Source organism: Lactuca sativa, chromosome 8 (assembly GCF_002870075.4).
Source record: "Lactuca sativa cultivar Salinas chromosome 8, Lsat_Salinas_v11, whole genome shotgun sequence".
NCBI classification, from domain to species: Eukaryota; Viridiplantae; Streptophyta; class Magnoliopsida; order Asterales; family Asteraceae; genus Lactuca; species Lactuca sativa.
The window spans coordinates 170749356-170774450 of NC_056630.2; positions in this window are offsets into that span (position 1 = coordinate 170749356).

Genomic DNA, 25095 nt, shown 5'->3' on the forward strand with positions numbered 1-25095 from the left:
GGATGGAGTAGAGATAATGTCAAGGAAGGATTATGATCATGAAGACTTGTATTTTTTTTCATTTACATAGGTAATTATGATTGGTGCTCTGTGATTTGGGAAATATTTTTGTGGTCACCATTCAACATTTTATGCCATCGGTCGGGGAGGGAGTGACATCGACTAGAGGTTCTAGAGACTCTAATGAGGGAGATGGTATATGCTAAATTCTCCAAGTGTGAGTTTTGGTTGCATGAGGTGCAGTTTTCGGGGGATCTTGTCAATCAACAGGGTATATTGGATATCCCTAGAGATAATAAGAAAGGATCATTAGATATTCTGTAATTCTATAAAGATAGTAAATTAAGACTAATAAATATATCCTAAAAAGATAATAAGATAGGATCGTTAGATATCGTAAAAGATAGTAAGTTAGGGTTGGTAAAATACATTAGGAAAAGTTTCTCTAAAAGAAAAATGAATTTTGAATTAATACAACCAAATAAAATCCGAAAACTATTAAAACATGTGCACTCACCAACATAAAGTTGATGTTTTCAAAATTGCATGTGTTCCTAGGATGGAGTAGAGATCATGTCAAGGAAGGATTATGATCATGAAGACTTGTATTTTTTTTCATTTACATAGGTAATTATGATTGGTGCTCTGTGATTTGGGAAATATTTTTGTGGTCACCATTCAACATTTTATGCCATCGGTCGGGGAGGGAGTGACATCGACTAGAGGTTCTAGAGACTCTAATGAGGGAGATGGTATATGCTAAATTCTCCAAGTGTGAGTTTTGGTTGCGTGAGGTGCAGTTTTCGGGGGATCTTGTCAATCAACAGGGTATATTGGATATCCCTAGAGATAATAAGAAAGGATCATTAGATATTATGTAATTCTATAAAGATAGTAAATTAAGACTAATAAATATATCCTAAAAAGATAATAAGATAGGATCGTTAGATATCGTAAAAGATAGTAAGTTAGGGTTGGTAACATACATTAGGAAAAGTTTCTCTAAAAGAAAAATGAATTTTGAATTAATACAACCAAATAAAATCCGAAAACCATTAAAACATGTGCACTCACCAACATAAAGTTGATGTTTTCAAAATTGCATGTGTTCCTAGGATGGAGTAGAGATCATGTCAAGGAAGGATTATGATCATGAAGACTTGTATTTTTTTTCATTTACATAGGTAATTATGATTGGTGCTCTGTGATTTGGGAAATATTTTTGTGGTCACCATTCAACATTTTATGCCATCAGTCGGGGAGGGAGTGACATCGACTAGAGGTTCTAGAGACTCTAATGAGGGAGATGGTATATGCTAAATTCTCCAAGTGTGAGTTTTGGTTGCATGAGGTGCAGTTTTCGGGGGATCTTGTCAATCAACAGGGTATATTGGATATCCCTAGAGATAATAAGAAAGGATCATTAGATATTCTGTAATTCTATAAAGATAGTAAATTAAGACTAATAAATATATCCTAAAAAGATAATAAGATAGGATCGTTAGATATCGTAAAAGATAGTAAGTTAGGGTTGGTAAAATACATTAGGAAAAGTTTCTCTAAAAGAAAAATGAATTTTGAATTAATACAACCAAATAAAATCCGAAAACTATTAAAACATGTGCACTCACCAACATAAAGTTGATGTTTTCAAAATTGCATGTGTTCCTAGGATGGAGTAGAGATCATGTCAAGGAAGGATTATGATCATGAAGACTTGTATTTTTTTTCATTTACATAGGTAATTATGATTGGTGCTCTGTGATTTGGGAAATATTTTTGTGGTCACCATTCAACATTTTATGCCATCGGTCGGGGAGGGAGTGACATCGACTAGAGGTTCTAGAGACTCTAATGAGGGAGATGGTATATGCTAAATTCTCCAAGTGTGAGTTTTGGTTGCATGAGGTGCAGTTTTCGGGGGATCTTGTCAATCAACAGGGTATATTGGATATCCCTAGAGATAATAAGAAAGGATCATTAGATATTCTGTAATTCTATAAAGATAGTAAATTAAGACTAATAAATATATCCTAAAAAGATAATAAGATAGGATCGTTAGATATCATAAAAGATAGTAAGTTAGGGTTGGTAACATACATTAGGAAAAGTTTCTCTAAAAGAAAAATGAATTTTGAATTAATACAACCAAATAAAATCCGAAAACCATTAAAACATGTGCACTCACCAACATAAAGTTGATGTTTTCAAAATTGCATGTGTTCCTAGGATGGAGTAGAGATCATGTCAAGGAAGGATTATGATCATGAAGACTTGTATTTTTTTTCATTTACATAGGTAATTATGATTGGTGCTCTGTGATTTGGGAAATATTTTTGTGGTCACCATTCAACATTTTATTCCATCGGTCGGGGAGGGAGTGACATCGACTAGAGGTTCTAGAGACTCTAATGAGGGAGATGGTATATGCTAAATTCTCCAAGTGTGAGTTTTGGTTGCATGAGGTGCAGTTTTCGGGGGATCTTGTCAATCAACAGGGTATATTGGATATCCCTAGAGATAATAAGAAAGGATCATTAGATATTCTGTAATTCTATAAAGATAGTAAATTAAGACTAATAAATATATCCTAAAAAGATAATAAGATAGGATCGTTAGATATCGTAAAAGATAGTAAGTTAGGGTTGGTAAAATACATTAGGAAAAGTTTCTCTAAAAGAAAAATGAATTTTGAATTAATACAACCAAATAAAATCCGAAAACTATTCAAACATGTGCACTCACCAACATAAAGTTGATGTTTTCAAAATTGCATGTGTTCCTAGGATGGAGTAGAGATCATGTCAAGGAAGGATTATGATCATGAAGACTTGTATTTTTTTTCATTTACATAGGTAATTATGATTGGTGCTCTGTGATTTGGGAAATATTTTTGTGGTCACCATTCAACATTTTATGCCATCGGTCGGGGAGGGAGTGACATCGACTAGAGGTTCTAGAGACTCTAATGAGGGAGATGGTATATGCTAAATTCTCCAAGTGTGAGTTTTGGTTGCATGAGGTGCAATTTTCGGGGGATCTTGTCAATCAACAGGGTATATTGGATATCCCTAGAGATAATAAGAAAGGATCATTAGATATTCTGTAATTCTATAAAGATAGTAAATTAAGACTAATAAATATATCCTAAAAAGATAATAAGATAGGATCGTTAGATATCGTAAAAGATAGTAAGTTAGGGTTGGTAAAATACATTAGGAAAAGTTTCTCTAAAAGAAAAATGAATTTTGAATTAATACAACCAAATAAAATCCGAAAACTATTAAAACATGTGCACTCACCAACATAAAGTTGATGTTTTGAAAATTGCATGTGTTCCTAGGATGGAGTAGAGATCATGTCAAGGAAGGATTATGATCATGAAGACTTGTATTTTTTTTCATTTACATAGGTAATTATGATTGGTGCTCTGTGATTTGGGAAATATTTTTGTGGTCACCATTCAACATTTTATGCCATCGGTCGGGGAGGGAGTGACATCGACTAGAGGTTCTAGAGACTCTAATGAGGGAGATGGTATATGCTAAATTCTCCAAGTGTGAGTTTTGGTTGCATGAGGTGCAGTTTTCGGGGGATCTTGTCAATCAACAGGGTATATTGGATATCCCTAGAGATAATAAGAAAGGATCATTAGATATTCTGTAATTCTATAAAGATAGTAAATTAAGACTAATAAATATATCCTAAAAAGATAATAAGATAGGATCGTTAGATATCGTAAAAGATAGTAAGTTAGGGTTGGTAAAATACATTAGGAAAAGTTTCTCTAAAAGAAAAATGAATTTTGAATTAATACAACCAAATAAAATCCGAAAACTATTAAAACATGTGCACTCACCAACATAAAGTTGATGTTTTCAAAATTGCATGTGTTCCTAGGATGGAGTAGAGATCATGTCAAGGAAGGATTATGATCATGAAGACTTGTATTTTTTTTCATTTACATAGGTAATTATGATTGGTGCTCTGTGATTTGGGAAATATTTTTGTGGTCACCATTCAACATTTTGTGCCATCGGTCGGGGAGGGTGTGACATCGACTAGAGGTTCTAGAGACTCTAAGGAGGGAGAGGGTATATGCTAAATTCTCCAAGTGTGAGTTTTGGTTGCGTGAGGTGCAGTTTTCGGGGGATCTTGTCAATCAACAGGGTATATTGGATATCCCTAGAGATAATAAGAAAGGATCATTAGATATTCTGTAATTCTATAAAGATAGTAAATTAAGACTAATAAATATATCCTAAAAAGATAATAAGATAGGATCGTTAGATATCGTAAAAGATAGTAAGTTAGGGTTGGTAAAATACATTAGGAAAAGTTTCTCTAAAAGAAAAATGAATTTTGAATTAATACAACCAAATAAAATCCGAAAACCATTAAAACATGTGCACTCACCAACATAAAGTTGATGTTTTCAAAATTGCATGTGTTCCTAGGATGGAGTAGAGATCATGTCAAGGAAGGATTATGATCATGAAGACTTGTATTTTTTTTCATTTACATAGGTAATTATGATTGGTGCTCTGTGATTTGGGAAATATTTTTGTGGTCACCATTCAACATTTTATGCCATCGGTCGGGGAGGGAGTGACATCGACTAGAGGTTCTAGAGACTCTAATGAGGGAGATGGTATATGCTAAATTCTCCAAGTGTGAGTTTTGGTTGCGTGAGGTGCAGTTTTCGGGGGATCTTGTCAATCAACAAGGTATATTGGATATCCCTAGAGATTATAAGAAAGGATCATTAGATATTCTGTAATTCTATAAAGATAGTAAATTAAGACTAATAAATATATCCTAAAAAGATAATAAGATAGGATCGTTAGATATCGTAAAAGATAGTAAGTTAGGGTTGGTAAAATACATTAGGAAAAGTTTCTCTAAAAGAAAAATGAATTTTGAGTTAATACAACCAAATAAAATCCGAAAACTATGAAAACATGTGCACTCACCAACATAAAGTTGATGTTTTCAAAATTGCATGTGTTCCTAGGATGGAGTAGAGATAATGTCAAGGAAGGATTATGATCATGAAGACTTGTATTTTTTTTCATTTACATAGGTAATTATGATTGGTGCTCTGTGATTTGGGAAATATTTTTGTGGTCACCATTCAACATTTTATGCCATCGGTCGGGGAGGGAGTGACATCGACTAGAGGTTCTAGAGACTCTAATGAGGGAGATGGTATATGCTAAATTCTCCAAGTGTGAGTTTTGGTTGCGTGAGGTGCAGTTTTCGGGGGATCTTGTCAATCAACAGGGTATATTGGATATCCCTAGAGATAATAAGAAAGGATCATTAGATATTCTGTAATTCTATAAAGATAGTAAATTAAGACTAATAAATATATCCTAAAAAGATAATAAGATAGGATCGTTAGATATCGTAAAAGATAGTAAGTTAGGGTTGGTAAAATACATTAGGAAAAGTTTCTCTAAAAGAAAAATGAATTTTGAATTAATACAACCAAATAAAATCCGAAAACCATTAAAACATGTGCACTCACCAACATAAAGTTGATGTTTTCAAAATTGCATGTGTTCCTAGGATGGAGTAGAGATCATGTCAAGGAAGGATTATGATCATGAAGACTTGTATTTTTTTTCATTTACATAGGTAATTATGATTGGTGCTCTGTGATTTGGGAAATATTTTTGTGGTCACCATTCAACATTTTATGCCATCGGTCGGGGAGGGAGTGACATCGACTAGAGGTTCTAGAGACTCTAATGAGGGAGATGGTATATGCTAAATTCTCCAAGTGTGAGTTTTGGTTGCGTGAGGTGCAGTTTTCGAAGGATCTTGTCAATCAACAGGGTATATTGGATATCCCTAGAGATAATAAGAAAGGATCATTAGATATTCTGTAATTCTATAAAGATAGTAAATTAAGACTAATAAATATATCCTAAAAAGATAATAAGATAGGATCGTCAGATATCGTAAAAGATAGTAAGTTAGGGTTGGTAAAATACATTAGGAAAAGTTTCTCTAAAAGAAAAATGAATTTTGAATTAATACAACCAAATAAAATCCGAAAACCATTAAAACATGTGCACTCACCAACATAAAGTTGATGTTTTCAAAATTGCATGTGTTCCTAGGATGGAGTAGAGATCATGTCAAGGAAGGATTATGATCATGAAGACTTGTATTTTTTTTCATTTACATAGGTAATTATGATTGGTGCTCTGTGATTTGGGAAATATTTTTGTGGTCACCATTCAACATTTTATGCCATCGGTCGGGGAGGGTGTGACATCGACTAGAGGTTCTAGAGACTCTAATGAGGGAGATGGTATATGCTAAATTCTCCAAGTGTGAGTTTTGGTTGCGTGAGGTGCAGTTTTCGGGGGATCTTGTCAATCAACAGGGTATATTGGATATCCCTAGAGATAATAAGAAAGGATCATTAGATATTCTGTAATTCTATAAAGATAGTAAATTAAGACTAATAAATATATCCTAAAAGGATAATAAGATAGGATCGTCAGATATTGTAAAAGATAGTAAGTTAGGGTTGGTAAAATACATTAGGAAAAGTTTCTCTAAAAGAAAAATGAATTTTGAATTAATACAACCAAATAAAATCTGAAAACTATTAAAACATGTGCACTCACCAACATAAAGTTGATGTTTTCAAAATTGCATGTGTTCCTAGGATGGAGTAGAGATCATGTCAAGGAAGGATTATGATCATGAAGACTTGTATTTTTTTTCATTTACATAGGTAATTATGATTGGTGCTCTGTGATTTGGGAAATATTTTTGTGGTCACCATTCAACATTTTGTGCCATCGGTCGGGGAGGGTGTGACATCGACTAGAGGTTCTAGAGACTCTAAGGAGGGAGATGGTATATGCTAAATTCTCCAAGTGTGAGTTTTGGTTGCGTGAGGTGCAGTTTTCGGGGGATCTTGTCAATCAACAGGGTATATTGGATATCCCTAGAGATAATAAGAAAGGATCATTAGATATTCTGTAATTCTATAAAGATAGTAAATTAAGACTAATAAATATATCCTAAAAAGATAATAAGATAGGATCGTTAGATATCGTAAAAGATAGTAAGTTAGGGTTGGTAAAATACATTAGGAAAAGTTTCTCTAAAAGAAAAATGAATTTTGAATTAATACAACCAAATAAAATCCGAAAACCATTAAAACATGTGCACTCACCAACATAAAGTTGATGTTTTCAAAATTGCATGTGTTCCTAGGATGGAGTAGAGATCATGTCAAGGAAGGATTATGATCATGAAGACTTGTATTTTTTTTCATTTACATAGGTAATTATGATTGGTGCTCTGTGATTTGGGAAATATTTTTGTGGTCACCATTCAACATTTTATGCCATCGGTCGGGGAGGGAGTGACATCGACTAGAGGTTCTAGAGACTCTAATGAGGGAGATGGTATATGCTAAATTCTCCAAGTGTGAGTTTTGGTTGCGTGAGGTGCAGTTTTCGAAGGATCTTGTCAATCAACAGGGTATATTGGATATCCCTAGAGATAATAAGAAAGGATCATTAGATATTCTGTAATTCTATAAAGATAGTAAATTAAGACTAATAAATATATCCTAAAAGGATAATAAGATAGGATCGTCAGATATTGTAAAAGATAGTAAGTTAGGGTTGGTAAAATACATTAGGAAAAGTTTCTCTAAAAGAAAAATGAATTTTGAATTAATACAACCAAATAAAATCTGAAAACTATTAAAACATGTGCACTCACCAACATAAAGTTGATGTTTTCAAAATTGCATGTGTTCCTAGGATGGAGTAGAGATCATGTCAAGGAAGGATTATGATCATGAAGACTTGTATTTTTTTTCATTTACATAGGTAATTATGATTGGTGCTCTGTGATTTGGGAAATATTTTTGTGGTCACCATTCAACATTTTGTGCCATCGGTCGGGGAGGGTGTGACATCGACTAGAGGTTCTAGAGACTCTAAGGAGGGAGATGGTATATGCTAAATTCTCCAAGTGTGAGTTTTGGTTGCGTGAGGTGCAGTTTTCGGGGGATCTTGTCAATCAACAGGGTATATTGGATATCCCTAGAGATAATAAGAAAGGATCATTAGATATTCTGTAATTCTATAAAGATAGTAAATTAAGACTAATAAATATATCCTAAAAAGATAATAAGATAGGATCGTTAGATATCGTAAAAGATAGTAAGTTAGGGTTGGTAAAATACATTAGGAAAAGTTTCTCTAAAAGAAAAATGAATTTTGAATTAATACAACCAAATAAAATCCGAAAACCATTAAAACATGTGCACTCACCAACATAAAGTTGATGTTTTCAAAATTGCATGTGTTCCTAGGATGGAGTACAGATCATGTCAAGGAAGGATTATGATCATGAAGACTTGTATTTTTTTTCATTTACATAGGTAATTATGATTGGTGCTCTGTGATTTGGGAAATATTTTTGTGGTCACCATTCAACATTTTATGCCATCGGTCGGGGAGGGAGTGACATCGACTAGAGGTTCTAGAGACTCTAATGAGGGAGATGGTATATGCTAAATTCTCCAAGTGTGAGTTTTGGTTGCGTGAGGTGCAGTTTTCGAAGGATCTTGTCAATCAACAGGGTATATTGGATATCCCTAGAGATAATAAGAAAGGATCATTAGATATTCTGTAATTCTATAAAGATAGTAAATTAAGACTAATAAATATATCCTAAAAAGATAATAAGATAGGATCGTCAGATATCGTAAAAGATAGTAAGTTAGGGTTGGTAAAATACATTAGGAAAAGTTTCTCTAAAAGAAAAATGAATTTTGAATTAATACAACCAAATAAAATCCGAAAACCATTAAAACATGTGCACTCACCAACATAAAGTTGATGTTTTCAAAATTGCATGTGTTCCTAGGATGGAGTAGAGATCATGTCAAGGAAGGATTATGATCATGAAGACTTGTATTTTTTTTCATTTACATAGGTAATTATGATTGGTGCTCTGTGATTTGGGAAATATTTTTGTGGTCACCATTCAACATTTTATGCCATCGGTCGGGGAGGGTGTGACATCGACTAGAGGTTCTAGAGACTCTAATGAGGGAGATGGTATATGCTAAATTCTCCAAGTGTGAGTTTTGGTTGCGTGAGGTGCAGTTTTCGGGGGATCTTGTCAATCAACAGGGTATATTGGATATCCCTAGAGATAATAAGAAAGGATCATTAGATATTCTGTAATTCTATAAAGATAGTAAATTAAGACTAATAAATATATCCTAAAAAGATAATAAGATAGGATCGTTAGATATCGTAAAAGATAGTAAGTTAGGGTTGGTAACATACATTAGGAAAAGTTTCTCTAAAAGAAAAATGAATTTTGAATTAATACAACCAAATAAAATCCGAAAACTATTAAAACATGTGCACTCACCAACATAAAGTTGATGTTTTCAAAATTGCATGTGTTCCTAGGATGGAGTAGAGATCATGTCAAGGAAGGATTATGATCATGAAGACTTGTATTTTTTTTTCATTTACATAGGTAATTATGATTGGTGCTCTGTGATTTGGGAAATATTTTTGTGGTCACCATTCAACATTTTATGCCATCGGTCGGGGAGGGTGTGACATCGACTAGAGGTTCTAGAGACTCTAAGGAGGGAGATGGTATATGCTAAATTCTCCAAGTGTGAGTTTTGGTTGCGTGAGGTGCAGTTTTCGGGGGATCTTGTCAATCAACAGGGTATATTGGATATCCCTAGAGATAATAAGAAAGGATCATTAGATATTCTGTAATTCTATAAAGATAGTAAATTAAGACTAATAAATATATCCTAAAAAGATAATAAGATAGGATCGTTAGATATCGTAAAAGATAGTAAGTTAGGGTTGGTAAAATACATTAGGAAAAGTTTCTCTAAAAGAAAAATGAATTTTGAGTTAATACAACCAAATAAAATCCGAAAACTATGAAAACATGTGCACTCACCAACATAAAGTTGATGTTTTCAAAATTGCATGTGTTCCTAGGATGGAGTAGAGATAATGTCAAGGAAGGATTATGATCATGAAGACTTGTATTTTTTTTCATTTACATAGGTAATTATGATTGGTGCTCTGTGATTTGGGAAATATTTTTGTGGTCACCATTCAACATTTTATGCCATCGGTCGGGGAGGGAGTGACATCGACTAGAGGTTCTAGTGACTCTAATGAGGGAGATGGTATATGCTAAATTCTCCAAGTGTGAGTTTTGGTTGCGTGAGGTGCAGTTTTCGGGGGATCTTGTCAATCAACAGGGTATATTGGATATCCCTAGAGATAATAAGAAAGGATCATTAGATATTCTGTAATTCTATAAAGATAGTAAATTAAGACTAATAAATATATCCTAAAAAGATAATAAGATAGGATCGTTAGATATCGTAAAAGATAGTAAGTTAGGGTTGGTAACATACATTAGGAAAAGTTTCTCTAAAAGAAAAATGAATTTTGAATTAATACAACCAAATAAAATCCGAAAACCATTAAAACATGTGCACTCACCAACATAAAGTTGATGTTTTCAAAATTGCATGTGTTCCTAGGATGGAGTAGAGATCATGTCAAGGAAGGATTATGATCATGAAGACTTGTATCTTTTTTCATTTACATAGGTAATTATGATTGGTGCTCTGTGATTTGGGAAATATTTTTGTGGTCACCATTCAACATTTTATGCCATCGGTCGGGGAGGGAGTGACATCGACTAGAGGTTCTAGAGACTCTAATGAGGGAGATGGTATATGCTAAATTCTCCAAGTGTGAGTTTTGGTTGCGTGAGGTGCAGTTTTCGGGGGATCTTGTCAATCAACAGGGTATATTGGATATCCCTAGAGATAATAAGAAAGGATCATTAGATATTCTGTAATTATATAAAGATAGTAAATTAAGACTAATAAATATATCCTAAAAAGATAATAAGATAGGATCGTTAGATATCGTAAAAGATAGTAAGTTAGGGTTGGTAACATACATTAGGAAAAGTTTCTCTAAAAGAAAAATGAATTTTGAATTAATACAACCAAATAAAATCCGAAAACTATTAAAACATGTGCACTCACCAACATAAAGTTGATGTTTTCAAAATTGCATGTGTTCCTAGGATGGAGTAGAGATCATGTCAAGGAAGGATTATGATCATGAAGACTTGTATTTTTTTTTCATTTACATAGGTAATTATGATTGGTGCTCTGTGATTTGGGAAATATTTTTGTGGTCACCATTCAACATTTTATGCCATCGGTCGGGGAGGGTGTGACATCGACTAGAGGTTCTAGAGACTCTAAGGAGGGAGATGGTATATGCTAAATTCTCCAAGTGTGAGTTTTGGTTGCGTGAGGTGCAGTTTTCGGGGGATCTTGTCAATCAACAGGGTATATTGGATATCCCTAGAGATAATAAGAAAGGATCATTAGATATTCTGTAATTCTATAAAGATAGTAAATTAAGACTAATAAATATATCCTAAAAGGATAATAAGATAGGATCGTCAGATATCGTAAAAGATAGTAAGTTAGGGTTGGTAAAATACATTAGGAAAAGTTTCTCTAAAAGAAAAATGAATTTTGAATTAATACAACCAAATAAAATCCGAAAACCATTAAAACATGTGCACTCACCAACATAAAGTTGATGTTTTCAAAATTGCATGTGTTCCTAGGATGGAGTAGAGATCATGTCAAGGAAGGATTATGATCATGAAGACTTGTATTTTTTTTCATTTACATAGGTAATTATGATTGGTGCTCTGTGATTTGGGAAATATTTTTGTGGTCACCATTCAACATTTTATGCCATCGGTCGGGGAGGGAGTGACATCGACTAGAGGTTCTAGAGACTCTAATGAGGGAGATGGTATATGCTAAATTCTCCAAGTGTGAGTTTTGGTTGCGTGAGGTGCAGTTTTCGGGGGATCTTGTCAATCAACAGGGTATATTGGATATCCCTAGAGATAATAAGAAAGGATCATTAGATATTCTGTAATTCTATAAAGATAGTAAATTAAGACTAATAAATATATCCTAAAAAGATAATAAGATAGGATCGTTAGATATCGTAAAAGATAGTAAGTTAGAGTTGGTAACATACATTAGGAAAAGTTTCTCTAAAAGAAAAATGAATTTTGAATTAATACAACCAAATAAAATCCGAAAACCATTAAAACATGTGCACTCACCAACATAAAGTTGATGTTTTCAAAATTGCATGTGTTCCTAGGATGGAGTAGAGATCATGTCAAGGAAGGATTATGATCATGAAGACTTGTATTTTTTTTCATTTACATAGGTAATTATGATTGGTGCTCTGTGATTTGGGAAATATTTTTGTGGTCACCATTCAACATTTTATGCCATCGGTCGGGGAGGGTGTGACATCGACTAGAGGTTCTAGAGACTCTAAGGAGGGAGATGGTATATGCTAAATTCTCCAAGTGTGAGTTTTGGTTGCGTGAGGTGCAGTTTTCGGGGGATCTTGTCAATCAACAGGGTATATTGGATATCCCTAGAGATAATAAGAAAGGATCATTAGATATTCTGTAATTCTATAAAGATAGTAAATTAAGACTAATAAATATATCCTAAAAAGATAATAAGATAGGATCGTTAGATATCGTAAAAGATAGTAAGTTAGGGTTGGTAAAATACATTAGGAAAAGTTTCTCTAAAAGAAAAATGAATTTTGAGTTAATACAACCAAATAAAATCCGAAAACTATGAAAACATGTGCACTCACCAACATAAAGTTGATGTTTTCAAAATTGCATGTGTTCCTAGGATGGAGTAGAGATAATGTCAAGGAAGGATTATGATCATGAAGACTTGTATTTTTTTTCATTTACATAGGTAATTATGATTGGTGCTCTGTGATTTGGGAAATATTTTTGTGGTCACCATTCAACATTTTATGCCATCGGTCGGGGAGGGAGTGACATCGACTAGAGGTTCTAGTGACTCTAATGAGGGAGATGGTATATGCTAAATTCTCCAAGTGTGAGTTTTGGTTGCGTGAGGTGCAGTTTTCGGGGGATCTTGTCAATCAACAGGGTATATTGGATATCCCTAGAGATAATAAGAAAGGATCATTAGATATTCTGTAATTCTATAAAGATAGTAAATTAAGACTAATAAATATATCCTAAAAAGATAATAAGATAGGATCGTTAGATATCGTAAAAGATAGTAAGTTAGGGTTGGTAACATACATTAGGAAAAGTTTCTCTAAAAGAAAAATGAATTTTGAATTAATACAACCAAATAAAATCCGAAAACTATTAAAACATGTGCACTCACCAACATAAAGTTGATGTTTTCAAAATTGCATGTGTTCCTAGGATGGAGTAGAGATCATGTCAAGGAAGGATTATGATCATGAAGACTTGTATCTTTTTTCATTTACATAGGTAATTATGATTGGTGCTCTGTGATTTGGGAAATATTTTTGTGGTCACCATTCAACATTTTATGCCATCGGTCGGGGAGGGAGTGACATCGACTAGAGGTTCTAGAGACTCTAATGAGGGAGATGGTATATGCTAAATTCTCCAAGTGTGAGTTTTGGTTGCGTGAGGTGCAGTTTTCGGGGGATCTTGTCAATCAACAGGGTATATTGGATATCCCTAGAGATAATAAGAAAGGATCATTAGATATTCTGTAATTCTATAAAGATAGTAAATTAAGACTAATAAATATATCCTAAAAAGATAATAAGATAGGATCGTTAGATATCGTAAAAGATAGTAAGTTAGGGTTGGTAACATACATTAGGAAAAGTTTCTCTAAAAGAAAAATGAATTTTGAATTAATACAACCAAATAAAATCCGAAAACTATTAAAACATGTGCACTCACCAACATAAAGTTGATGTTTTCAAAATTGCATGTGTTCCTAGGATGGAGTAGAGATCATGTCAAGGAAGGATTATGATCATGAAGACTTGTATTTTTTTTTCATTTACATAGGTAATTATGATTGGTGCTCTGTGATTTGGGAAATATTTTTGTGGTCACCATTCAACATTTTATGCCATCGGTCGGGGAGGGTGTGACATCGACTAGAGGTTCTAGAGACTCTAAGGAGGGAGATGGTATATGCTAAATTCTCCAAGTGTGAGTTTTGGTTGCGTGAGGTGCAGTTTTCGGGGGATCTTGTCAATCAACAGGGTATATTGGATATCCCTAGAGATAATAAGAAAGGATCATTAGATATTCTGTAATTCTATAAAGATAGTAAATTAAGACTAATAAATATATCCTAAAAAGATAATAAGATAGGATCGTTAGATATCGTAAAAGATAGTAAGTTAGGGTTGGTAAAATACATTAGGAAAAGTTTCTCTAAAAGAAAAATGAATTTTGAGTTAATACAACCAAATAAAATCCGAAAACTATGAAAACATGTGCACTCACCAACATAAAGTTGATGTTTTCAAAATTGCATGTGTTCCTAGGATGGAGTAGAGATAATGTCAAGGAAGGATTATGATCATGAAGACTTGTATTTTTTTTCATTTACATAGGTAATTATGATTGGTGCTCTGTGATTTGGGAAATATTTTTGTGGACACCATTCAACATTTTATGCCATCGGTCGGGGAGGGAGTGACATCGACTAGAGGTTCTAGAGACTCTAATGAGGGAGATGGTATATGCTAAATTCTCCAAGTGTGAGTTTTGGTTGCGTGAGGTGCAGTTTTCGGGGGATCTTGTCAATCAACAGGGTATATTGGATATCCCTAGAGATAATAAGAAAGGATCATTAGATATTCTGTAATTCTATAAAGATAGTAAATTAAGACTAATAAATATATCCTAAAAAGATAATAAGATAGGATCGTTAGATATCGTAAAAGATAGTAAGTTAGAGTTGGTAACATACATTAGGAAAAGTTTCTCTAAAAGAAAAATGAATTTTGAATTAATACAACCAAATAAAATCCGAAAACCATTAAAACATGTGCACTCACCAACATAAAGTTGATGTTTTCAAAATTGCATGTGTTCCTAGGATGGAGTAGAGATCATGTCAAGGAAGGATTATGATCATGAAGACTTGTATTTTTTTTCATTTACATAGGTAATTATGATTGGTGCTCTGTGATTTGGGAAATATTTTTGTGGTCACCATTCAACATTTTATGCCATCGGTCGGGGAGGGAGTGACATCGACTAGAGGTTCTAGAGACTCTAATGAGGGAGATGGTATATGCTAAATTCTCCAAGTGTGAGTTTTGGTTGCGTGAGGTGCAGTTTTCGGGGGATCTTGTCAATCAACAGGGTATATTGGATATCCCTAGAGATAATAAGAAAGGATCATTAGATATTCTGTAATTCTATAAAGATAGTAAATTAAGACTAATAAATATATCCTAAAAAGATAATAAGATAGGATCGTTAGATATCGTAAAAGATAGTAAGTTAGGGTTGGTAAAATACATTAGGAAAAGTTTCTCTAAAAGAAAAATGAATTTTGAGTTAATACAACCAAATAAAATCCGAAAACTATGAAAACATGTGCACTCACCAACATAAAGTTGATGTTTTCAAAATTGCATGTGTTCCTAGGATGGAGTAGAGATAATGTCAAGGAAGGATTATGATCATGAAGACTTGTATTTTTTTTCATTTACATAGGTAATTATGATTGGTGCTCTGTGATTTGGGAAATATTTTTGTGGACACCATTCAACATTTTATGCCATCGGTCGGGGAGGGAGTGACATCGACTAGAGGTTCTAGAGACTCTAATGAGGGAGATGGTATATGCTAAATTCTCCAAGTGTGAGTTTTGGTTGCGTGAGGTGCAGTTTTCGGGGGATCTTGTCAATCAACAGGGTATATTGGATATCCCTAGAGATAATAAGAAAGGATCATTAGATATTCTGTAATTCTATAAAGATAGTAAATTAAGACTAATAAATATATCCTAAAAAGATAATAAGATAGGATCGTTAGATATCGTAAAAGATAGTAAGTTAGAGTTGGTAACATACATTAGGAAAAGTTTCTCTAAAAGAAAAATGAATTTTGAATTAATACAACCAAATAAAATCCGAAAACCATTAAAACATGTGCACTCACCAACATAAAGTTGATGTTTTCAAAATTGCATGTGTTCCTAGGATGGAGTAGAGATCATGTCAAGGAAGGATTATGATCATGAAGACTTGTATTTTTTTTCATTTACATAGGTAATTATGATTGGTGCTCTGTGATTTGGGAAATATTTTTGTGGTCACCATTCAACATTTTATGCCATCGGTCGGGGAGGGAGTGACATCGACTAGAGGTTCTAGAGACTCTAATGAGGGAGATGGTATATGCTAAATTCTCCAAGTGTGAGTTTTGGTTGCGTGAGGTGCAGTTTTCGGGGGATCTTGTCAATCAACAGGGTATATTGGATATCCCTAGAGATAATAAGAAAGGATCATTAGATATTCTGTAATTCTATAAAGATAGTAAATTAAGACTAATAAATATATCCTAAAAAGATAATAAGATAGGATCGTTAGATATCGTAAAAGATAGTAAGTTAGGGTTGGTAACATACATTAGGAAAAGTTTCTCTAAAAGAAAAATGAATTTTGAATTAATACAACCAAATAAAATCCGAAAACTATTAAAACATGTGCACTCACCAACATAAAGTTGATGTTTTCAAAATTGCATGTGTTCCTAGGATGGAGTAGAGATCATGTCAAGGAAGGATTATGATCATGAAGACTTGTATTTTTTTTCATTTACATAGGTAATTATGATTGGTGCTCTGTGATTTGGGAAATATTTTTGTGGTCACCATTCAACATTTTATGCCATCGGTCGGGGAGGGAGTGACATCGACTAGAGGTTCTAGAGACTCTAATGAGGGAGATGGTATATGCTAAATTCTCCAAGTGTGAGTTTTGGTTGCGTGAGGTGCAGTTTTCGGGGGATCTTGTCAATCAACAGGGTATTTTGGATATCCCTAGAGATAATAAGAAAGGATCATTAGATATTCTGTAATTCTATAAAGATAGTAAATTAAGACTAATAAATATATCCTAAAAAGATAATAAGATAGGATCGTTAGATATCGTAAAAGATAGTAAGTTAGGGTTGGTAAAATACATTAGGAAAAGTTTCTCTAAAAGAAAAATGAATTTTGAGTTAATACAACCAAATAAAATCCGAAAACTATGAAAACGTGTGCACTCACCAACATAAAGTTGATGTTTTCAAAATTGCATGTGTTCCTAGGATGGAGTAGAGATAATGTCAAGGAAGGATTATGATCATGAAGACTTGTATTTTTTTTCATTTACATAGGTAATTATGATTGGTGCTCTGTGATTTGGGAAATATTTTTGTGGTCACCATTCAACATTTTATGCCATCGGTCGGGGAGGGAGTGACATCGACTAGAGGTTCTAGAGACTCTAATGAGGGAGATGGTATATGCTAAATTCTCCAAGTGTGAGTTTTGGTTGCGTGAGGTGCAGTTTTCGGGGGATCTTGTCAATCAACAGGGTATATTGGATATCCCTAGAGATAATAAGAAAGGATCATTAGATATTCTGTAATTCTATAAAGATAGTAAATTAAGACTAATAAATATATCCTAAAAAGATAATAAGATAGGATCGTTAGATATCGTAAAAGATAGTAAGTTAGGGTTGGTAACATACATTAGGAAAAGTTTCTCTAAAAGAAAAATGAATTTTGAATTAATACAACCAAATAAAATCCGAAAACCATTAAAACATGTGCACTCACCAACATAAAGTTGATGTTTTCAAAATTGCATGTGTTCCTAGGATGGAGTAGAGATCATGTCAAGGAAGGATTATGATCATGAAGACTTGTATTTTTTTTCATTTACATAGGTAATTATGATTGGTGCTCTGTGATTTGGGAAATATTTTTGTGGTCACCATTCAACATTTTATGCCATCGGTCGGGGAGGGAGTGACATCGACTAGAGGTTCTAGAGACTCTAATGAGGGAGATGGTATATGCTAAATTCTCCAAGTGTGAGTTTTGGTTGCGTGAGGTGCAGTTTTCGGGGGATCTTGTCAATCAACAGGGTATATTGGATATCCCTAGAGATAATAAGAAAGGATCATTAGATATTCTGTAATTCTATAAAGATAGTAAATTAAGACTAATAAATATATCCTAAAAAGATAATAAGATAGGATCGTTAGATATCGTAAAAGATAGTAAGTTAGGGTTGGTAACATACATTAGGAAAAGTTTCTCTAAAAGAAAAATGAATTTTGAATTAATACAACCAAATAAAATCCGAAAACTATTAAAACATGTGCACTCACCAACATAAAGTTGATGTTTTCAAAATTGCATGTGTTCCTAGGATGGAGTAGAGATCATGTCAAGGAAGGATTATGATCATGAAGACTTGTATTTTTTTTTCATTTACATAGGTAATTATGATTGGTGCTCTGTGATTTAGGAAATATTTTTGTGGTCACCATTCAACATTTTATGCCATCGGTCGGGGAGGCTGTGACATCGACTAGAGGTTCTAGAGACTCTAAGGAGGGAGATGGTATATGCTAAATTCTCCAAGTGTGAGTTTTGGTTGCGTGAGGTGCAGTTTTCGGGGGATCTTGTCAATCAACAGGGTATATTGGATATCCCTAGAGATAATAAGAAAGGATCATTAGATATTCTGTAATTCTATAAAGATAGTAAATTAAGACTAATAAATATATCCTAAAAAGATAATAAGATAGGATCGTTAGATATCGTAAAAGATAGTAAGTTAGGGTTGGTAAAATACATTAGGAAAAGTTTCTCTAAAAGAAAAATGAATTTTGAGTTAATACAACCAAATAAAATCCGAAAACTATGAAAACATGTGCACTCACCAACATAAAGTTGATGTTTTCAAAATTGCATGTGTTCCTATGATGGAGTAGAGATAATGTCAAGGAAGGATTATGATCATGAAGACTTGTATTTTTTTTCATTTACATAGGTAATTATGATTGGTGCTCTATGATTTGGGAAATATTTTTGTGGTCACCATTCAACATTTTATGCCATCGGTCGGGGAGGGAGTGACATCGACTAGAGGTTCTAGAGACTCTAATGAGGGAGATGGTATATGCTAAATTCTCCAAGTGTGAGTTTTGGTTGCGTGAGGTGCAGTTTTCGGGGGATCTTGTCAATCAACAGGGTATATTGGATATCCCTAGAGATAATAAGAAAGGATCATTAGATATTCTGTAATTCTATAAAGATAGTAAATTAAGACTAATAAATATATCCTAAAAAGATAATAAGATAGGATCGTTAGATATCGTAAAAGATAGTAAGTTAGGGTTGGTAACATACATTAGGAAAAGTTTCTCTAAAAGAAAAATGAATTTTGAATTAATACAACCAAATAAAATCCGAAAACCATTAAAACATGTGCACTCACCAACATAAAGTTGATGTTTTCAAAATTGCATGTGTTCCTAGGATGGAGTAGAGATCATGTCAAGGAAGGATTATGATCATGAAGACTTGTATTTTTTTTCATTTACATAGGTAATTATGATTGGAGCTCTGTGATTTGGGAAATATTTTTGTGGTCACCATTCAACATTTTATGCCATCGGTCGGGGAGGGTGTGACATCGACTAGAGGTTCTAGAGACTCTAAGGAGGGAGATGGTATATGCTAAATTCTCCAAGTGTGAGTTTTGGTTGCGTGAGGTGCAGTTTTCGGGGGATCTTGTCAATCAACAGGGTATATTGGATATCCCTAGAGATAATAAGAAAGGATCATTAGATATTCTGTAATTCTATAAAGATAGTAAATTAAGACTAATAAATATATCCTAAAAAGATAATAAGATAGGATCGTTAGATATCGTAAAAGATAGTAAGTTAGGGTTGGTAACATACATTAGGAAAAGTTTCTCTAAAAGAAAAATGAATTTTGAATTAATACAACCAAATAAAATCCGAAAACCATTAAAACATGTGCACTCACCAACATAAAGTTGATGTTTTCAAAATTGCATGTGTTCCTAGGATGGAGTAGAGATCATGTCAAGGAAGGATTATGATCATGAAGACTTGTATTTTTTTTCATTTACATAGGTAATTATGATTGGTGCTCTGTGATTTGGGAAATATTTTTGTGGTCACCATTCAACATTTTATGCCATCGGTCGGGGAGGGAGTGACATCGACTAGAGGTTCTAGAGACTCTAATGAGGGAGATGGTATATGCTAAATTCTCCAAGTGTGAGTTTTGGTTGCGTGAGGTGCAGTTTTCGGGGGATCTTGTCAATCAACAGGGTATATTGGATATCCCTAGAGATAATAAGAAAGGATCATTAGATATTCTGTAATTCTATAAAGATAGTAAATTAAGACTAATAAATATATCCTAAAAAGATAATAAGATAGGATCGTTAGATATCGTAAAAGATAGTAAGTTAGGGTTGGTAACATACATTAGGAAAAGTTTCTCTAAAAGAAAAATGAATTTTGAATTAATACAACCAAATAAAATCCGAAAACTATTAAAACATGTGCACTCACCAACATAAAGTTGATGTTTTCAAAATTGCATGTGTTCCTAGGATGGAGTAGAGATCATGTCAAGGAAGGATTATGATCATGAAGACTTGTATTTTTTTTTCATTTACATAGGTAATTATGATTGGTGCTCTGTGATTTAGGAAATATTTTTGTGGTCACCATTCAACATTTTATGCCATCGGTCGGGGAGGCTGTGACATCGACTAGAGGTTCTAGAGACTCTAAGGAGGGAGATGGTATATGCTAAATTCTCCAAGTGTGAGTTTTGGTTGCGTGAGGTGCAGTTTTCGGGGGATCTTGTCAATCAACAGGGTATATTGGATATCCCTAGAGATAATAAGAAAGGATCATTAGATATTCTGTAATTCTATAAAGATAGTAAATTAAGACTAATAAATATATCCTAAAAAGATAATAAGATAGGATCGTTAGATATCGTAAAAGATAGTAAGTTAGGGTTGGTAAAATACATTAGGAAAAGTTTCTCTAAAAGAAAAATGAATTTTGAGTTAATACAACCAAATAAAATCCGAAAACTATGAAAACATGTGCACTCACCAACATAAAGTTGATGTTTTCAAAATTGCATGTGTTCCTATGATGGAGTAGAGATAATGTCAAGGAAGGATTATGATCATGAAGACTTGTATTTTTTTTCATTTACATAGGTAATTATGATTGGTGCTCTATGATTTGGGAAATATTTTTGTGGTCACCATTCAACATTTTATGCCATCGGTCGGGGAGGGAGTGACATCGACTAGAGGTTCTAGAGACTCTAATGAGGGAGATGGTATATGCTAAATTCTCCAAGTGTGAGTTTTGGTTGCGTGAGGTGCAGTTTTCGGGGGATCTTGTCAATCAACAGGGTATATTGGATATCCCTAGAGATAATAAGAAAGGATCATTAGATATTCTGTAATTCTATAAAGATAGTAAATTAAGACTAATAAATATATCCTAAAAAGATAATAAGATAGGATCGTTAGATATCGTAAAAGATAGTAAGTTAGGGTTGGTAACATACATTAGGAAAAGTTTCTCTAAAAGAAAAATGAATTTTGAATTAATACAACCAAATAAAATCCGAAAACCATTAAAACATGTGCACTCACCAACATAAAGTTGATGTTTTCAAAATTGCATGTGTTCCTAGGATGGAGTAGAGATCATGTCAAGGAAGGATTATGATCATGAAGACTTGTATTTTTTTTCATTTACATAGGTAATTATGATTGGTGCTCTGTGATTTGGGAAATATTTTTGTGGTCACCATTCAACATTTTATGCCATCGGTCGGGGAGGGAGTGACATCGACTAGAGGTTCTAGAGACTCTAATGAGGGAGATGGTATATGCTAAATTCTCCAAGTGTGAGTTTTGGTTGCGTGAGGTGCAGTTTTCGGGGGATCTTGTCAATCAACAGGGTATATTGGATATCCCTAGAGATAATAAGAAAGGATCATTAGATATTCTGTAATTCTATAAAGATAGTAAATTAAGACTTATAAATATATCCTAAAAAGATAATAAGATAGGATCGTTAGATATCGTAAAAGATAGTAAGTTAGGGTTGGTAACATACATTAGGAAAAGTTTCTCTAAAAGAAAAATGAATTTTGAATTAATACAACCAAATAAAATCCGAAAACTATTAAAACATGTGCACTCACCAACATAAAGTTGATGTTTTCAAAATTGCATGTGTTCCTAGGATGGAGTAGAGATCATGTCAAGGAAGGATTATGATCATGAAGACTTGTATTTTTTTTTCATTTACATAGGTAATTATGATTGGTGCTCTGTGATTTGGGAAATATTTTTGTGGTCACCATTCAACATTTTATGCCATCGGTCGGGGAGGGTGTGATATCGACTAGAGGTTCTAGAGACTCTAAGGAGGGAGATGGTATATGCTAAATTCTCCAAGTGTGAGTTTTGGTTGCGTGAGGTGCAGTTTTCGGGGGATCTTGTCAATCAACAGGGTATATTGGATATCCCTAGAGATAATAAGAAAGGATCATTAGATATTCTGTAATTATATAAAGATAGTAAATTAAGACTAATAAATATATCCTAAAAAGATAATAAGATAGGATCGTTAGATATCGTAAAAGATAGTAAGTTAGGGTTGGTAAAATACATTAGGAAAAGTTTCTCTAAAAGAAAAATGAATTTTGAGTTAATACAACCAAATAAAATCCGAAAACTATTAAAACATGTGCACTCACCAACATAAAGTTGATGTTTTCAAAATTGCATGTGTTCCTAGGATGGAGTAGAGATAATGTCAAGGAAGGATTATGATCATGAAGACTTGTATTTTTTTTCATTTACATAGGTAATTATGATTGGTGCTCTGTGATTTGGGAAATATTTTTGTGGTCACCATTCAACATTTTATGCCATCGGTCGGGGAGGGAGTGACATCGACTAGAGGTTCTAGAGACTCTAATGAGGGAGATGGTATATGCTAAATTCTCCAAGTGTGAGTTTTGGTTGCGTGAGGTGCAGTTTTCGGGGGATCTTGTCAATCAACAGGGTATATTGGATATCCCTAGAGATAATAAGAAAGGATCATTAGATATTCTGTAATTCTATAAAGATAGTAAATTAAGACTAATAAATATATCCTAAAAAGATAATAAGATAGGATCGTTAGATATCGTAAAAGATAGTAAGTTAGGGTTGGTAACATACATTAGGAAAAGTTTCTCTAAAAGAAAAATGAATTTTGAATTAATACAACCAAATAAAATCCGAAAACTATTAAAACATGTGCACTCACCAACATAAAGTTGATGTTTTCAAAATTGCATGTGTTCCTAGGATGGAGTAGAGATCATGTCAAGGAAGGATTATGATCATGAAGACTTGTATTTTTTTTTCATTTACATAGGTAATTATGATTGGTGCTCTGTGATTTAGGAAATATTTTTGTGGTCACCATTCAACATTTTATGCCATCGGTCGGGGAGGCTGTGACATCGACTAGAGGTTCTAGAGACTCTAAGGAGGGAGATGGTATATGCTAAATTCTCCAAGTGTGAGTTTTGGTTGCGTGAGGTGCAGTTTTCGGGGGATCTTGTCAATCAACAGGGTATATTGGATATCCCTAGAGATAATAAGAAAGGATCATTAGATATTCTGTAATTCTATAAAGATAGTAAATTAAGACTAATAAATATATCCTAAAAAGATAATAAGATAGGATCGTTAGATATCGTAAAAGATAGTAAGTTAGGGTTGGTAAAATACATTAGGAAAAGTTTCTCTAAAAGAAAAATGAATTTTGAGTTAATACAACCAAATAAAATCCGAAAACTATGAAAACATGTGCACTCACCAACATAAAGTTGATGTTTTCAAAATTGCATGTGTTCCTATGATGGAGTAGAGATAATGTCAAGGAAGGATTATGATCATGAAGACTTGTATTTTTTTTCATTTACATAGGTAATTATGATTGGTGCTCTATGATTTGGGAAATATTTTTGTGGTCACCATTCAACATTTTATGCCATCGGTCGGGGAGGGAGTGACATCGACTAGAGGTTCTAGAGACTCTAATCAGGGAGATGGTATATGCTAAATTCTCCAAGTGTGAGTTTTGGTTGCGTGAGGTGCAGTTTTCGGGGGATCTTGTCAATCAACAGGGTATATTGGATATCCCTAGAGATAATAAGAAAGGATCATTAGATATTCTGTAATTCTATAAAGATAGTAAATTAAGACTAATAAATATATCCTAAAAAGATAATAATATAGGATTGTTAGATATCGTAAAAGATAGTAAGTTAGGGTTGGTAACATACATTAGGAAAAGTTTCTCTAAAAGAAAAATGAATTTTGAATTAATACAACCAAATAAAATCCGAAAACCATTAAAACATGTGCACTCACCAACATAAAGTTGATGTTTTCAAAATTGCATGTGTTCCTAGGATGGAGTAGAGATCATGTCAAGGAAGGATTATGATCATGAAGACTTGTATTTTTTTTCATTTACATAGGTAATTATGATTGGTGCTCTGTGATTTGGGAAATATTTTTGTGGTCACCATTCAACATTTTATGCCATCGGTCGGGGAGGGAGTGACATCGACTAGAGGTTCTAGAGACTCTAATGAGGGAGATGGTATATGCTAAATTCTCCAAGTGTGAGTTTTGGTTGCGTGAGGTGCAGTTTTCGGGGGATCTTGTCAATCAACAGGGTATATTGGATATCCCTAGAGATAATAAGAAAGGATCATTAGATATTCTGTAATTCTATAAAGATAGTAAATTAAGACTTATAAATATATCCTAAAAAGATAATAAGATAGGATCGTTAGATATCGTAAAAGATAGTAAGTTAGGGTTGGTAACATACATTAGGAAAAGTTTCTCTAAAAGAAAAATGAATTTTGAATTAATACAACCAAATAAAATCCGAAAACTATTAAAACATGTGCACTCACCAACATAAAGTTGATGTTTTCAAAATTGCATGTGTTCCTAGGATGGAGTAGAGATCATGTCAA